Source organism: Herpailurus yagouaroundi, unplaced genomic scaffold, assembly GCF_014898765.1.
Source record: "Herpailurus yagouaroundi ecotype Mexico unplaced genomic scaffold, PumYag 222, whole genome shotgun sequence".
Classification (NCBI taxonomy): Eukaryota; Metazoa; Chordata; class Mammalia; order Carnivora; family Felidae; genus Herpailurus; species Herpailurus yagouaroundi.
The window spans coordinates 2,593,431-2,611,090 of record NW_024412453.1 but is presented as its reverse complement, the minus strand read 5'-3'; the positions used below and the strand labels follow the sequence as shown (position 1 = coordinate 2,611,090).

The 17,660-nt window shown below is 40.2% G+C and overlaps 1 long non-coding RNA gene across 3 annotated transcripts in view; it reads left to right on the top strand.

The window, feature by feature from the left end:
* The window catches only part of LOC121019410 (uncharacterized), a 53,134-nt gene that overhangs the window by 31,832 nt on the left and 3,642 nt on the right, over window positions 1-17,660 (top strand). For 2 of the 3 annotated variants that reach the window (XR_005785571.1, XR_005785569.1), the window contains exons 2-3: window positions 4,453-4,529; window positions 9,022-9,149. This is a non-coding gene — a long non-coding RNA (uncharacterized LOC121019410). Of the gene's footprint in view, window positions 1-3,781; window positions 3,927-4,452; window positions 4,530-9,021; window positions 9,150-17,660 lie in introns of those variants that run through there. The other variant, XR_005785570.1, reaches the window with a different exon arrangement.

Below are 17,660 nucleotides of genomic sequence, written 5' to 3'. Positions count from 1 at the left end.
CCTGTTATATTCCTGCTCCTGAGAATAATGGCTATATTAAGAAGAGGTCCAAAAACAAAAACAGAAAAGAAGTCCTATACTGACTTGGGTCTGCTGCTTCAGGAGGTGTTTGGAGTGTGCATTCTACTGTTGTGTTTTCACTGCTCCTTCCCACAGGTCTGTCCTTTGCAAAGTTTTTCCTTGCCTTCAGAAGGAGGTGGGTGTATTTGGACCTTGTCCACTATGTTGCAAGTTTTAATTGTGTTTTTGTCTGCTTGATAAAGGAAGATAGATCGTTTAAAAAAAAAAGAAGAGGAAGAGGAAAAGGAAGAAGAAGCAGCAGTGGCAGCAGCAGAAGCTGCTAGAGGGATCCTATTTCCCCTAGAGCTGAAGCTTTGCAGCACTCTGTGATCAATAGATTTAGTGCATGGGAGGGGTTTGTGCTGGTCCTCTGGTGGAGGGGTCTGCTGCACTGATTCTCAGACAGACTTGCCCTAGTGGAGATGCACCTGCAAGGTGCAAGAGTGTGGGACTTTGTGTAAGCGGCCCTGGCCTCCAGTTTTGGCATTGTTTTGCTCACTGAAGTTGGTCAGGACTGATGGAGAAAGAGGGTGGAAATGTCATCACCCCACTGTCTTATCTCCAGAGCAGGGAGCTTGTGCCTGCCACTCTTCAGGAAGCCCTCACAGAAGAGGAAACATTCACCCTTTTGTGTCCCTGGCTTCTGTCAGATCCCTGCCTTCACTATATCTGTGACTGAGCTGTCTGCCTACCATGCAGCCCAGTACTCCTGTGTTTTGTCTCAGTGGGTTTCCAAATGCCAAATTTCAGGCATCTGTGTTGCACATACCCACACTGCTCCTCTGGGGGAGGGTCTCACTGTGCTGTGGCCAGTGCTAGTTTGTCCCAGAAAATGCACATGCGACTGTGCAGCAGTTCAGTTTATGGTAAAGCACAGCAAAAAACCAGCACCAGGGTGCTGCCCTCAGCCTGTGTCTTCATTCCTATGCTAGTGAACAGAGCAGTACTTTGGTGCCACAGCTTCTTTTGTCCCTGGAGAAGCCATGACAAACTCCCAAATGTACTCCAAGAAGGGGTACTGTTTCTCCCCATGCAACCCAGGGGATCCTTAGACCACGCTGCCTGCTCCTGGGTCTCTGCCCTTCTTCCCTACCAGAATGCCACTAAGCTGACCAGGCACAACCCTGGCAATGCCACAGACTTCTAAAACTTCAGATTTTGTGCTCCACTGCCTATAAAAATTTGCAGTCATTGGTTTTGAGTATGAGTTTTTCTTGTGCAATTCCCTGCATGTGCTTTCATGCACTCTCTCCCTCTTTCTCTTCCCTGTGTGTGTGTGTGTGTGTGTGTGTGTGTGTGTGTGTGTCGCTCCTCTCTCCATGATCAGGTCTCCTTCTCCTCTGCAGCACCGACAGTTCTTTTCTCCCCCAAATCCACTCTCTGCAGCTTCTACCTTCCAAAAGGTGGCCATTGTTCCATCTGTAGATGTGCAGTTTGTGCTCTCAGTCCTCAGATCAATTTCTTGAATGTTCAGAATGATTTGATATTTATCTAACTGTGTTTGAGGGATCAGGCAAGCTTAGGGTCCCCCTACTCTTCTACCATCTTACTTAACTCATCTCAATTTTTACTTTTTTTTATAACTTTTCATTTTGTTGATGTGTTTTCCTGATTTTATTTAGTTGTACTAAATAAAAGCATTGTACTCCGTGCTGCTTGTAGTTTGCTAAAGTCCTTTAAGAGCGTTATTCTGAATTCTTTGTCAGACACTTTGTAGACCTCCATTTTTTAAGGGTTAGTCATTGGAGTTTTATATTCCCTTGGTGGTGGTCACATTTCTTAGATTATTCATAATCTTTGTGGCCTTGTGTCTGGCACTTCAGGAAATAGGTACATCTTCCAGTCTTTGTAGACTGGGTTTGTCAGGAAAAGCCCTTCACCAGTTAGGCAGTCCAGAGTTTCTGGGTGGGCAGTCTGGTGCTGTCCACAAATGGGCTACTGCCGGTGGGCTGATCCAGTATCTGGAGCAGCAGGTGTGAAGGCCTGGTATTTGGGTGCATGGAGGCCAGTCTAGTGCCTAGGTCTATAGGGATAGGTGTGGAATTTGAGTGGTGGTAATGGACCTTGGGACCTGGGTCTGTGTGGGTACTACTAGAGCCAGGTGTACAGGAGCCATCCAGCACCCTGGAGCACCGTGATGGGCCCAGCAACAGGTCCATGGGTACTGGTCTGATACTGGGACAGGTCAGGAGCCTGGTTTCACAGGAGTGAGCCTAGAGACTGAAGCCATAGGTACTGGCCTGACCCTAGGGTTTTCTGGGAACCTGGACTATAGGAGGCTGCCTATAACCTCAGTATGCAACATGGAGGTTGCGTCTGTGGGGGCTGATGTGGTCCTGAGGTGGGATGGGAACGTGGGTCTCCATGGCTGGTCTGGTGGTGAGGTAAGCCAGAAACCTGAATGTGTGGGAGCCAGGATGCAATTTAAGTCCATGGAGGCCAATCTGGTACTGGGGTTAGCTGGCAGCCTGAGTTCACAAGTGCCTATCTGGAACCTGGGTTTATGGGGACTAATTGGGGGGCTAGAGCCACAGGAGCCACCACAGTCATGGAACTGGTGAGCATTGGAGTGAGCCAGGAGCCTTGCTTTTGAGACCCTGTCAGGAGCTTGGTGCCATGGAGCTGGCTAGCATCAGAATGGACTGGGAATCTGCTGGATGGGAGCTGGGTGGTGCCAGAGTGGATTGGGAGGGTAGGTTTATGGGAGCCATCCCACTGGGAGCCTGGGACTGTGGGAGGCACCTGGAGCAATCTGGTTCTTAAGATGGCGATTATATCTTCAGCATACAGGAAATCTAATGATAAGTGTATATTTCTACATATACATGCAGAGGTAAATAAATTGTACATAATGTATAATTTCAGGTATAGTGTTACATATGTATTCCATACAAGGACTTTATGTTCACCTTATTTTAATAATTGTTCAATTTATAAAATTCATATTCTAGCATTATAAATCTCTCCAGAAGAAAAAAAAGCCAAGAGAGAAAATGCTGTATATTATTGTAGTGATTTATGAGACTTTTTCCACCAGAAAGCCAAAAAAATTCAGCCATTCTCTGAACATACCTTGTAGTTTTATGCCATCCTACCTTTCTTATTATTTTCCCTCCTCTGTTGAAATCTAATTTATCCTTTTGGTTCCTGACTGAGTGTTGCCAGTTCTAATAAGCCTACCAAGAGCTGACACCATCAATTAACTTTTCTTTCTATATTTTTGAGCTATCTTTACATTTCCCACATTCTGTTGTGTATTTTCAGTATTGTTTTAGGAAGCAGGTGTGACTCTCAGTTCCTAAATATGAATGAAAGTGGGTTAAAAACATTATTTCCAAGTTTGCTTAATGTTGCTACATGAATACATAGAGAAGACTATTATATAAGAAATTTAAACTATAATGAAGAAATACTTATTTTTTATAGTATTAAATAATAACATTTACAGGAATTTAGGGCCACTTGTAAACCTCTCTCCAAACCTAGTCTGTAGGTATTCTGATAATTTGGATTAATCCTTTCCTTGTTGCAGTATAATTCCTGTGAATACATTCTTAATCACTATGTGCTGAAGTTTTGCCTTTTGAACTTGAGCTAAATGGGAAGTTAATGAACATATTCTTCTTCGTCTTGCTTTTCTCTTTTCTTTCTTTTTCTTTTTTCTTTTCTTTTTTTTTTTTTTTTAAGGTGGTGGGGGGAAGGGGTAGGGAAAGAGGAAGAGAGAATCTTAAGCAGGCTCCATTCCTAGTGAAGAGCCCGACATGTGGCTCTATCTCAAGACCCTGAGATCATGACCTGAGCCAAAATCTAGAGTCATACACTTAATCAACTGAGCCACCTGGGCACCCCAAATTTGCTTTTCATTGGTAAGTACTATGTTGGGATGTTTAGACTGTGCATAATTGCAGTTAATACCTATCATTGATTTGCAATATTCTGTTGTACACATACATTGCAGTTTCCATTCCACTGTTGATTTTGGGGTGGTTTTTAGGTTTTCTGTATTACAAATAGTTATATTAAGTGTATTCATGGATATTTTCCTTGTTGCGTGTATGTATGTATTTTATTTGGATATATATCATGAAACCATTCTCAGCATCATTCTATGAAAGAATTAGGATTTGGCCCTAATATCCACAGGCATATAACCATTTGGAGAAATGGAGCCACATCTTAATTATACTCTAATTATGTTCATTAGATGGTAAATAAACTAATAGAAAAATAGACACTGTATGACTTTCTTTAATTCAAATATGTAACCATAATTGCTATCAGTATTTGAGGCTGATTGAAAGGAAAATTAGGAGAAAGAAGTAATTCTATTATTTGCTTGATATCCACATTATTAGGTAACTTAACATTATAAAACCTTTCCTCTATCCCCAGAGTTGAATTGTGGAAGAGTGGACTTGTTGACATTCAACCAATTTGCAGTGCTCCTCTGGAAAAATTTCACTTTAAAGGTGGGTGAAGGCATCCATATAAAATGTTCATAAATTCCCGTTTGTTGCAGTTGAGGGGTATGTGTGTACATGCTTTTGAAAAAAGCAATTCCAAAGTTCATCTAAATGTATAAAACTGGTTAATCAATAGTTTAGTATGACCTATTAGAAAGTTGGGAGGGGAGAAGATGGGGTAGCACAAGATAGGCTAGGAAGCACTTGGCTCTTTCAGAGTGAAATTGGCAGACATTCAATATCATAGAGCTATCCATTTGCATTAAATGTGTATTCTCAGATTAATTAATACCATCTTTTTGTTCCTCTTCTAGAGGAGACATTTCTTTAATTTAATATTGGAAGTCTTATCAGTACTGGTGTTCCCAACAATGATTTTGGTATTCCGTACAATTATTAATATAAAGGCTGTTGGGCCTTACAATTTTATTTCTCAGCCTATCAATACTCTGCCTCCTTTCTTCATAAATCCTGGAGACTGGGAATTGATTTATGTGCCTTCTAATATTAATTTGGTAAACGACATTGCTGAGAATGTGAAGAGGAATCTGAACATCAGTGTAAAAGGTTAGAAATTAAAATTTTCTGTAAAACTTACTAAATTGCTTTTCAGTGGAGATAAAGCGGTGTTTTAAAAAAGAATAAAATCAGAGGAATCACACTTGCTATTTTTCTTTTATTTTGTGGGAGGAAGTGTAAAAGGAGAGGTGGGGGGAGGGAATATGAAGCAGGCTCCACACCCAACGCAGAACCCAACGTGGGGCTCAATCTCATAACCATGAGATCATGGCCTAAGCTGAAATCCAGATTCAGATGCTCAACCTACTGAGCCACCCAGGCGCCCACACTTCTTGATTTTAAAACTTGCAGTATAACTGTAGTTGTAAAGACAATGTGGTATTGGTGGAAGGATAGACACATAAATCAATGAAACAATACAGGCCTACCACAGGGAGATATTGTGTTTCAGTTTCAAACCACTGAAGTAAAGCAAATATCACAGTAAAGCTAGTTAGATGAATGTTTTGGTTTCCTAGGACATATAAAAAGTTATGTTTACACTCTACTGTAGCCTGTTAAGTGTGTAGTAGCATTATGTCTAAGAAAGCATTGCATATCTTAATTAAAAAATACTTGTTGGGGCGCCTGGGTGGCGCAGTCGGTTAAGCGTCCGACTTCAGCCAGGTCACGATCTCGCGGTCCCGGAGTTCGAGCCCCGCGTCGGGCTCTGGGCTGACGGCTCGGAGCCTGGAGCCTGTTTCCGATTCTGTGTCTCCCTCTCTCTCTGCCCCTCCCCTGTTCATGCTCTGTCTCTCTCTGTCCCAAAAATAAACAAACGTTGAAAAAAAAAATTTTTTTTTAAATAAATAAAATAAAAAAATAAAAAAAAACACTTGTTACTGGAGTGCCTAGGTAGCTCAGTCAGTTAAGCATCTGACTTCGGCTCAGGTCATGATCTCACAGTTCATGAATTCGACCCCTGCATCAGGCTCTGTGCTGACAGCTCAGAGCCTGGAGCCTGCTTCAGTTTTTGTATCTCCCTCTCTGTCCCTTCCTCACTCATGTGATTGCTCTCTCTCTCTCGCTATCTGTCTCTCTCTCAAAAATTAATAAATGCTTAAAAAAAATACTTGTTAGTGCTAAAAAATGCTGACCATCATCTGAGCTTTCAGCGAGTCATAATCACTGATCACATATCACCATACAAATAAAATAATGATGAAAACGTTTGAAATATTGCAAGAAATACCAAAATGTGACACATAGACATGAAATGAGCAAATACTGTTGGAAAAATGGTGCCAGTAGACTTGCTCGACTCAGGGTTGCCACAAACCTTCCATTTGTAAGAAACACAGTAGCTGTAAAGTGCAATAAAACAAGTTATACCTGTGGAGAACCCAAAGATCTGCCAAAATATTTTTTTACAATAGCAGAAGGATAATCTTTTCAACACATGGTGCTGAACAATTGGACATCAGTATCTAAAACAGTGAAACCTCACTCTTAAACAGAAAATACATCAAAATGGATTACAGATCTAAAAGTAAAATGATAAAACACTTAGGAGAGAGCATAGGAGAAAACCTTTGTAACTTCATAAAGAATTAATTGAAGAATTCTTAGGCATGATACCATTTCTGAAAAAAATGAAAAATTGGACTTCTAATATATAATATAAGTGGTTGCTCTTGGGGTTAAAATTATGCATACATAATTTTTCAGTCAATTTAGAATATTTTACTACTTTATTGTAATGGCAAATGTTTACCAGTGTATAGGTCCCTTTATATCTCTCTCTTCAGTTTGTAGTTTTCACATCTATGTAAGTTGAAAACTATACCAGGAAGTGTTAACACACATATTTTAAAAAACTTAAGAGAAAACTATTTAACCAGATATTTACCATAGTTCTTGCTTGTAACTTTATTCTTGAAATTCCAACTTTCCTTCTTCTATCATTTTCCTTCTTTCAGAAGAAATTTCTTTTAATAATTTTTTAGAGCATGTCTACTAGCATTGAATTCTCTTTGTTTTCCTTCATCTGAGAATGTCTTTAATTCATTTTCATTCCTGAAGATTATTTTCATTTGGTATAAAATTTTGGATTGACAGTCTTTTTTTTTTTTTTCAACGTTTATTTATTTTTGGGACAGAGAGAGACAGAGCATGAACAGGCGAGGGGCAGAGAGAGAGGGAGACACAGAATCGGAAACAGGCTCCAGGCTCTGAGCCATCAGCCCAGAGCCCGACGCGGGGCTCGAACTCACGGACCGTGAGATCATGACCTGGTTGAAGTCGGACGCTTAACCGACTGCGCCACCCAGGCGCCCCTTGACAGTCTTTTCAACATTTAAAAAGTATTTGCCACTTTTTCCTGACTTCCTTGGTTTTTGAAAAGAATCTGCATTTGAATCCTTGTTTTTTTATAGGTACTGTATCATTTCTCTCTGGCTGCTTTCAAGATTATTTTCTGTCTTTATTTGTCAAAACTATTATTACTATATGTCCGAGTGTGGATTTCTTTTGGTTTATTCTGTTAGGGGTTCACTGAGCCTTGTGAATCTGTAAGTTTCTATCTTTCATGAAATTTGAAGAGTTTTCAATAATTATTTCCCAAAGATGTATTGTCCCATAGGTCATTAAGGATCTATTCAAGTTTTTTCCCATTTTTTCCATCTCTCATTCAGATTAGATAATTTCTACTGATCTGTCTTCATGACTCCTTCCTCTGTTATCTCTCTACAGCTTTTGAGCCATCATATGAGTTGTATTTTTAAGTGCAATTTGAAGTGATCTCCATCTCCTAATTTATCTTGTTTTGAGACAGGTTTTTTTGGGCTCCTGGCTGGCTCAGTTGGTAGAGCCTATGACTCTTGATCTCAGGATTGGTAGAGCATGTGACTCGTGATTTCAGGATTGTAAATTCAAGCCCCAGATTGGGCATGGAGCCTACTTTAAAAATAAAACAGAAAAAAGAAAACTGTGACACAGCTTTTTGAAATATAAGGCATATACCATACATTTACCCATTTAAAACATACAATTCAGTGGCTTTTAGTGGATTCAGAGAGTTGTGCATCCATTACCACAATCAATATTAGAGCATTTTAATCACCAAAAGTAAATCCTGTAACCTTTAGCCATGACTCTACAATTTCCTATCCCACCAGGATTAAGAAAACACTAATCCACTTTCTGTCTCTATCGATTTGCCTATTATAAACCTTTTATATAAATGGTTTATAAAGAAATCTTATATGTATAAAATTTATATAAATGGAAATTGTGGGCTATTGTGCCTGGCTTTTTTCATTTAGCATAATGGTTTCAAGGTTCATCTATGTTGTGGTTTGTATCAATACTTCATTGCTTTCCATTGTCAGGTTATAGCCCATTGTATGGATGTGCTGCATTCACTTGGTATATCCTTCATCAGTTGATGGACATTTGGGTTGTTTCTGCCTTTTGGCTATTATGCTGTGAACATTCATCTCTAAATTTTATGTAGACATATGTTTTCATTTCTTTTGGCTATATACCTAAGAGCGGAATGAATATGTCATGTGGTAACTATGTTTAACTTTTGGGGGGTACCAAACTGTTATCTAAAGTTGCTATGCCATTTCCTATTCTGATCAGCAGTGTATGAAGGTTCCAGTTTTTCCATAATCTCACCAGCACTTGTTACCTTATGTCTTTTTTATTGTAACTACCTCAGTGGTTGTGAAGTGGTATCTCACTGTGATTTTGATTTGCATTTCCCTTATGATTAATGATTTATATTTATATATATTTTATAATGATTATTTAAAATTGGAGTAAGGTTTATAAAATACCTAAAATTATTTTGAACCTCCAGTATCTATTAAGTAGTTGTGATACCAGTATTTGAAAAACAGTGTTTTTAAATTTAAAATATTGGGATAAGCTTTTATCCCCTCAGGAGGAATTATCAGATATTTCCATTATCCTGAACAATTTATCCTCTTTACAGTTCGAGGGTTTGCTTCAGAAATGGAGTTTGAGAAGTATGTTAAGTATGACTCTGGATCTCATAATATACTGGCTGCCATCATTTTCGACTGTAACTTCAAAAGCAGCAGTGATCCTCTGCCACTTCAGGTGAGATTGTTTTATTTTGAGTTTTCTAAATACATAGTTTTCTAGCAGTTGTACTTCCAGTTTCTAGGATTATAATGATTTGATATTACTAACCCTATTTTATAAATGAAGAAACCAATTTTCCCAAGATCAAGCTACCAGTATACAATAGAGCGAGATTATAAATCCAGATCTGAGTAATTTCTATGCTCTTAATTAACTCTTGCACTATGATAAGGAAAAAACTACACACAGAAGGCCTCAGATTCATGGGAAATTTTGACTTCTCAGGCATCCATTCTAGTTCTGCAAAGAGTGGTGAGCAGATACATTTTCACTAACAAGGAACCACGCATGGGGAAAAAAAATCCTCTTTCTCTGACTGAAACAGAGTTTTACGGGGCACTGGGTGGCTCAGTTGGTTGGGCGTCCGACTTCAGCTCAGGTCATGATCTCACGGCTCGTGAGTTTGAGCCCCACACCGGGCTCTGTGCTGACAGCCCAGAGCCTGGAGCCTGCGTTGGACTCTATGTCTCCCTCGTTGTCTGCCCTTCCCTCGCTTGCACTCTGTCTCTGTCTCTCAAAAATAAATAAACATTTAAAAAAACATTTAAAAAAAAGAAAGAAACAGATTTTAAGTTCTCTCATAAATCAGTAGAAAAAACTCTAAGGTTCAGCCATATTGGTTCAGAACTAGGACAACCACAGGCGCTGAGAAAGGATCTGATTATAGTATAGTCCATGGGAAGGAGAACGAAAAACAGTGCTTTCAACTTGGTGTCTACCTAGCAGATCTTATTAGACATTCTATGCTGGAGGTGATGGAAGTAAATGGTCTATAATACCTAGACGTGGAGCCAAATTCTATGTTTAGAATGCATTTGTGTGTTAGTAGAAGGCAAAAGTAATAAATGCACTGATAGGATAATCATAAGTAAATAGATAGGCCCAAGAAAAAATAGAAAACTTAAGCTGATTAATAACTATTTTTTAATAAAAATGTTAATCAGGGGCACCTGGGTGGCTCAGTTGGTTAAGCATCAGACTCATGGTCTCAGGTCATGCTCAGGTCATGATCTATGGCTCATGAGTTGGAGCCCCATGTCAGGTTCTGTGCAGACAGCTCAGAACCTGGAGCCTGCTTCGGATTCTGTGTCTCCCCCTCTCTTTGCCCCTCCCCTATTCACACTCTCTCTCTCCTTCAAAAATAAATTAACATTAAAAAACTAAAAAAAAAAAAAAAGAAAGAAAATGTTAATCAGAACTCATCCCATCTGACTCTCCAAAAAAAGGCCCAGATGAGTTTAACTACTTTCAAGGAATCTGTTTTTTATAAGTGCTTCCTGAAAATGTAAGAACTGCAAAATTGATATCATATTATGAGATCATATCACCTTGATATTAACAAGTATATAAACTTGATACCAACACTGGATAAGCATAAATCAAGAAAACTATTTTAATTCTATTTCACTTATGAACATAGGTTTGGGCAGATAGCTTTCTAAACCTTCTGTACATCATTATCCTGGTATTTCATTTTCTTGCACTCCTGGGTTGGTTCTACTTTTTTTGGTATACTGTATCTTCCTCTTTCTTGATTTTTGTCCTCTTTTTGCTGGAGTGAAACCACAAGTAACTTTCTAGGCAAGAGGAGGGAGTAAAGTTTCTGAGTAATTGCCTGGCTGTTTCTTTGTACTTCACACTGCTGGGACAGAATGTCTGGGTATACAATTCTACTCTAAATAGTGTATTTTCTCAGAACATTGAAGACATTATGCCAGTCTCCTAACATCCAGGGGTGCTGATTAGCATTCCTTTGTAGTTAAACAGGTACCACCCCAAACATGAACACACCCAGCTCTTCCATCACCCCAAGACTTTTTTCCCTTTATGCTTGGGGTTCAAACATTTCATGAAGAAGAGTCTTGGTGTAGGTCGTCTTGCGTTCATCCTGTTACACAACAGACTCCTTCAAGCTCAAGTCTTTCTTGAGCTTTGAGGAAATGTTTTCAGTTATTTAGTAGTTGCTCCCCTCTATCTTCCCCTGTTCTCTTTTTCTGTCTTTACTATTATGCAAATGTGAGATCTCCCACATTAGTGATTTAAGTCCCTTATGTTTTCTCCCATATTTCTTTTGTTTTTTCTGTATTCTCAGAGAGTGCCTACATTTTGTCTCCCAGCCCTTACCTTGTTTCTTTTAAGCAATGGAATTTTTCATTTCAAAGGGTTCTTGCCCCACTAATGGCTCCTTTTTAAAAAAGCACCTTCTGGTTTTATGCATTGCAGCCTTTTCTAGTACCTAGGATTCTACACTTGGAGCCATCTGGGTGCTATACCCTACCTGACTGGAACAACTATGCTAGTTTTTAAATTTTTAAATTTTTTAAATTTTTAAACTTTAAAATTTTCATATATGTATATATTTTTTTAATTTTCCCTATATTTTTAAGATCTCCAAATCACATGTCAACTCCAAGCCCTGGGTCTCTCCAGGACTCCCCTGAGAAAATCTGCACCTAGATCTAGTGTATTCCCTCTTGCTCGCTTGGTGACAAATTCTCTTCCTTTCATTTGTCAACACACTTCCATCTGCTTTCTAACTTGAAATCTTTTATATTGTTAACCCACTCATGACCCTTGCCTTTTGTTTTCCTCTTTTGTTGGAGGTTTATTTCTATTCCATTCATTTTAGGGAGGAGAAGCACCATGTCCTCCAAAATCCAAAGACTAAAGATTTAAGTTAGAGACGAAAACAGACACACACAAAACATATTCAATCGCCGAAGCGTATATAGGTAATAAACTTAAGAGCTAACCAGTGTAAAGGGATAAAGAAGGCATGGCGCAGGAAGGCCGGATGAGAAGGAGACCTGTTGCAGGAAATAACACGGGGGTGCCTGGGTGGCTCACTTTGTTGAGCACCCCACTTCCACTCAGGTCATGATCTCACTGTTCATTGGTGAGTTCCAGCACCGCTTCAGGCTCTCTGCTTCAGTACAGAGCCTGCTTCGGATCCTCAATCCTCTGCTCCCTCTGCCCCTCCCCCTCTCTCACACGCGTTTATGATCTCTCTCTCTCTCTCTCAAAAATAAACATTAAAAGATAAAACAAACGAAAAAATCAGGAAAGAAATAGAGAACAAGTAGAAAGGCGGACAAAAACAGCAGGAGACCCAGGATGTAGGGTGCAACGATAGGAATAGGACTAGCTGAAGGAAAGCAAGAGGAAGTAGGGTTATGGAGGATAAAGGCTGAGAGGTCTGCACGCACTTGGAGGGGCTGAGGGCGGTCGGACCTCAAAACCCGGGCCTGAAGAAGCCAGCTAAACGCGGAGAAGTGGGGAGCGCCAGCGTAGGGGGAGTCAGGGTGTGGGGATACACGCGCTGGGACTAAGGGGGCGGGGCGCACGCGCCGGGGGATCAGGGAGTGGGGATGCACGCGCTGAGGGTTCAAGGTGTGGGGATACACCTGCTGAGGCTGACGGAGCGCGGCGCACGCACTGAGGAGTCAAGGAGTGGGGATGCACGCGCAGGGGGTTCAGGATGTGGGGATACACCTGCTGAGAATGAGGGAGCGCGGCGCACGCGCAGGTGGGTCAGGGGAGGGCCGCAAGCATGGCGGTTTCGCAGAAAGCGGGCTGCGCGCTGCTTATTGAGCGCAGCCAGAGAGCCCAGGGAGCGAGGTGTCTTGGGTGAGTATCCCCACTGGCTGGGGCGCTGCTGGCCGGGAGTGTCATGCGCCGCTCTGGGGTGGTGACGGTTGTGGGACGGAGAGAGGCGCGAGCCCCTCGCCAAGTTCCGTGGGTGAGGCAGCTGGGTGCCAGCCGCCACGGAGACTCGGAGCCGTCCCGCGAGCGCCCGCAAGCTCCTTGCACGCAGCTCCTTCCCACCCGTCAAATCTGGTGCACACGGGGTCCCCGGCCCCACCTTGCTGAAGGCCTGACGTCCAAAGTGATGGATAAAAGTGTGCCCTGGCTTTGTAAAGTTCTGGAAAACTTAGGTTGATTCCGGAAATTCTGAGAAAAACTTGAAATGACTTTTTTCTCTTTACCCAGTACAGGACTGAAGTCACTGTGAATCATCTAATTTGATTTCTACTTGAAAATGTCCTGTGTATGTGTTGTTTCAGTGTTAAAATATAGTTTGTGTGTAATTTTATTTTAAACAGCTTATATTTAAAATGGAATTTTAAAAAATGTTAATGGGGGGTAAGGGACAGAGAGAGAGGGAGACAGAATCCCACACAGGCTCCACACTCAGCATGGAGCCCATTGTGGGGCCCCATCCCATGACCTGGAGATCATGACCTGAGCTGAAATCAAGAGTGGGATGCTAAACTGACTGAGCCACTCAGCTGCCCCTAAAATGAAATTTTAAAATGGTTTAAGACTTTAAGGAATCTGGCAGCCTTTGGTTTTTTTAGATGCTTTTTGAAAACCAACAGTTTTAACAGACGTCATAATTTTTGGTTTCGGAACATAAAATTTTAATAGTTTCTGAACTAATCATCTTCTTAAGTATCAAATAGAGAATAAAACATCTATTTGAGAGACCTTGTTGTCTTTGTACTTATAGAACCTAGCATGTGTCTGGCACATTATAGACATTTAACAAATGTTTGCATTGAATGGAGAATGGAAGAATGCCATTTTTTAAATGGACAGACCTGTTACATGAAAGCATTTAAACCCATTATGCCCACTCTATTATCTTCACACATCTTTAGAACCTTTAGTTGACAGACTTGCCTAGAGCATTATCTTTTAATAAACCTAACCAAATCCCACCCCAGGAGCTTGTCCTTCATGAGATCAGCAGTGGGATCTCAGAAACTGTATTTTAACCAGCCAGGTGTTCTTTATGCACAGCCAACATAAAGGATCCATCTCAAAGAAACAGATCTCAAGGATGTACCACCAGAATTGTACAACCAATCTTCAAGAACTAGGGTGGCAGTGAGGGGTTTGTGCACTAAAAGCATGGCCAGCCTTTCTCAAGGGCTCTCTGCATGTCAATTTAATTTCTTCTGCTACATTAGTCTTTTCTCCCACAGTGGGATGTTGCCACTGCTGGCTTACAGACTTACCTCATTACATTTTATCGTCAGAGAGACTTTACCTCACTCAAATTAGAAAATGCCTTGAAGGATTCAAACTGATTTGCCAAGATCTTGTATGCCTGTCATTTTGATGCACAAAAAAAGATCTCAACTTCCATTTATTTTTTTTAATGTTTCTTTATTTTGAGAGATGGGGTCAGGGGGTAAGGGAGCAGAAAGAGAGGGAGAGAGAGAAGCCCAAGCAGGTTCCATGCTGTCAGTTCAGAGCCCAACTTGGAGCTCAATCTCAGAAACCATGAGATCATGACCTGAACCAAAATCAAGAGTTGGACACTTAACTGATTGAGCCACCCAGGTGCCCCTCAACTTCCATTTAGATCTCATGTCTAGGGGTGCCTGGGTGGCTGTCAGTTAAGCATCTGACTCTGGCTCTGGTCATGATCTCATGGTCCATGAGTTTGAACCCCGTGTCAGGCTCTGTGCTGACAGCTCAGAGCCTGGAGCCTGCTTCAGATTCTGTGTCTCCCTCTCTCTGCCCTACCACCACTCATGCTCTGTCTGTCTCTCTCTCAAAAATAAATAGCATTAAAAAAATAAAAACAAAGGATCCCATGTCTAGGGTGAGAAAAGATCAGTTCTCCAAGGGCTACCACATACAGTTTTATAAATTGTGGCATGGAGTGTCTTTTTTCTAATTTGCATATGTCATATAAGACACAGTAGGTATTCAGGGATGAATGTCCTTGTTCAGTGATGAACAAAACAAGCATATCTCACGGCTGTCATTCTAGTGAAGACAGAATGGATACACAAGCTATTATTACTAGTACCTTCTAGTAACTAATACTAGCAATTGTGATTACTAATTATTCTGTGTTAATAGTTAAGATAAGTGCTATGAACAAGGAGAAACCATTGTGCTGTGAGGAAGACTATCAAAAAATGACTCTGGAAAAGTGACATTTAAACTGAGAGGTAAAAGGTAAGAAGATACCAGCCAGCTAGCAGAGGTCAGGCTCAGGAGTACCTTCCAGCTGGAGAAAATAACACTTGTTGAGCCCCTGAGGCTGGAAAAAAAGATTGATGTGATTAGATCATCTGACATCTAGGGCTGAAGCAAAAGGAACACTGGAAAGGTGTGCAGAGGCATTTTAGGCCTTGATAAGAGTTTGGATTTTATTCCAAGTACAATCAAAAGTCATTAGAAGAGACTTACCAGAAGAGCATTTATTTTTTTTAACACCAAGCATAGAATACCTACAGCAAACATTTAATGGGAATTTGTTGTTAGTTGTGCCAAATTTAATTTGGTAGTCTCATGTTAGACTATCAGTTGGTCCTTACTAATATCTGAGAGGACGTTTAATACACTGGCAGGGATAAGAGCCAGATTTTGCAGAATTAAATAATAGATAAGGATAAAAATAAAAGAGTAAGTGTAGTCATTTTACTCAACTAGCTTTTAAAAAAAGGAATATGTCTTTTAAAAGCATTTTTATTGCCATCCCTATTCACTTTATATTTTCCTTTTTGTTTTAATTCACATTATATTTTCAAGTATGAACTACTTCCTCTAATGTAGTGCCCTGGTGTCACATACTTTCTGCTTGTGCTAGCCAGTCTTACTTCATGTGTACTTAATGCTCTAGTCTGATTTTTTTCTTTGATGGTATAGATCCCTGGCTTTAAAGTGATGACAAAATATCCAGGTGGATTTAAGTGGCAAATATTAAAACTGTAAAGTTAAATTTCTCTTCTCTTGAACCTCCTAATTCTCTTGGTTATTTCTGTCTGTCCCACTAAAATATAAAGTCTTACTCATCTTTCCACACTTCACATTATATAGTATACTGCTTCAAGCATGGTTGGTATACCATTAATGGATACTTTTTAAGCAAAATTAATTTTTCTGCTACTGATACTTTTTCCAGGTTATTTTATGATGGCAAGATACACATATCATAAAATGTACTGTCTTAACCATTTTAAGTGTACAATTCAGTATTATCAATACATTCATAATGTGTGTACAATTCATACACTTGTAATGTGTATCACACATAACTATCCATCTCCATACTATTTTCAACTTAGAAAATATTTATTTCAGGGCATCTGGGTGGCTCAGTTGGTTGAGCATCCGACTTCAGCTCAGGTCATGGTCTCACAGTTCGTGAGTTTGAGCCCCACATCAGACTCTGTGCTGACAATGCAGAGCCTGCTTGGGATTCTCTCTCTCTCTCCCTCTCTTTCTGCCCCTCCCGGCTCTCTCCCTTTCTCTCTCTCAAAATACATAAACTTTAAAAATATTTAAAAATATATTAATTTCCAATAGTTAACATTTGCTTAATAATTTCAATACAATTATATTTCTTTAAGTTGTTTTCTAAATTCTAATTTCAACACCCACTTGGGAATCATTCTCAACCCTCTTTGGCTGCTCATGACCACTCTTGCTCTGTATCAGAGTAATATTTCTCTTTGATTAGCTCTAAAATCTTATGGCAAACGAATACCCCATCTGTGCCTTCACTCTTTCACACTCAGGGTCACTCTCTTAGGCTGTTTCTCCACTTAAAGGGATCAAGTGTTTTTGTTTAAATATTTTAAAAATGGGGCACCTGGGGAGCTCAGTCAGTTAAACGTCCAACTCTTGATTTTGGCTCAGGTCATGATCTCATGGTTCATGGTTCGTGAGTTTGAGCTCTGCATCAGGTTCTGCACTGAAATTGTGGAGCCTGCTTGGGATATATTCTCTCTCTCTCTCTCTCTCTCTCTCTCTCTCTCTCAAAAATAAATGTTAAAAGTAAATAAATATTTTAAAAATACAACTAATCAAAAAACAATATTTAAATGAACATAAAGTGGTTTCTCACCTCATCCTTGTGAATCAAAAATATGAGTTCTGTGCATATTTTCTTTTTTTTTTTTTAATTTTTTTTTCAACATTTATTTATTTTTTGGGGGGACAGAGAGAGAGCATGAACAGGGGAGGGGTAGAGAGAGAGGGAGACACAGAATCGGAAACAGGCTCTGAGCCATCAGCCCAGAGCCTGACATGGGGCTCGAACTCACGGACCGCGAGATCGTGACCTGGCTGAAGTCGGACGCTTAACCGACTGCGCCACCCAGGCGCCCCATGTGCATATTTTCAGTAAGAAGTTAATTCTGATTTTTTTCAAGGATTGTTCCTTCTAGAATGCAAGGATCCCAGGGTTTTTTTTTTAACTTAGCTTTGATGTGCATATGGTAAAAACACTGTGCTAGAAAAGAATTGTGTTATCCTCATTGTGGTAAAAGAAAAAACACGTAACATAAATATACCATCTTAACCATTTCTAAGTGTAGAATTCAGTAGTGTTAAGTGTATTCATATTGTTGTGCAACCAATCTGCAGCCACCCTGGTGGCTCAAGTCGGTTGAGGGTCTGACTTTGGCTCAGGTCATGATCTCACGGCTGGTGGGTTAGAGC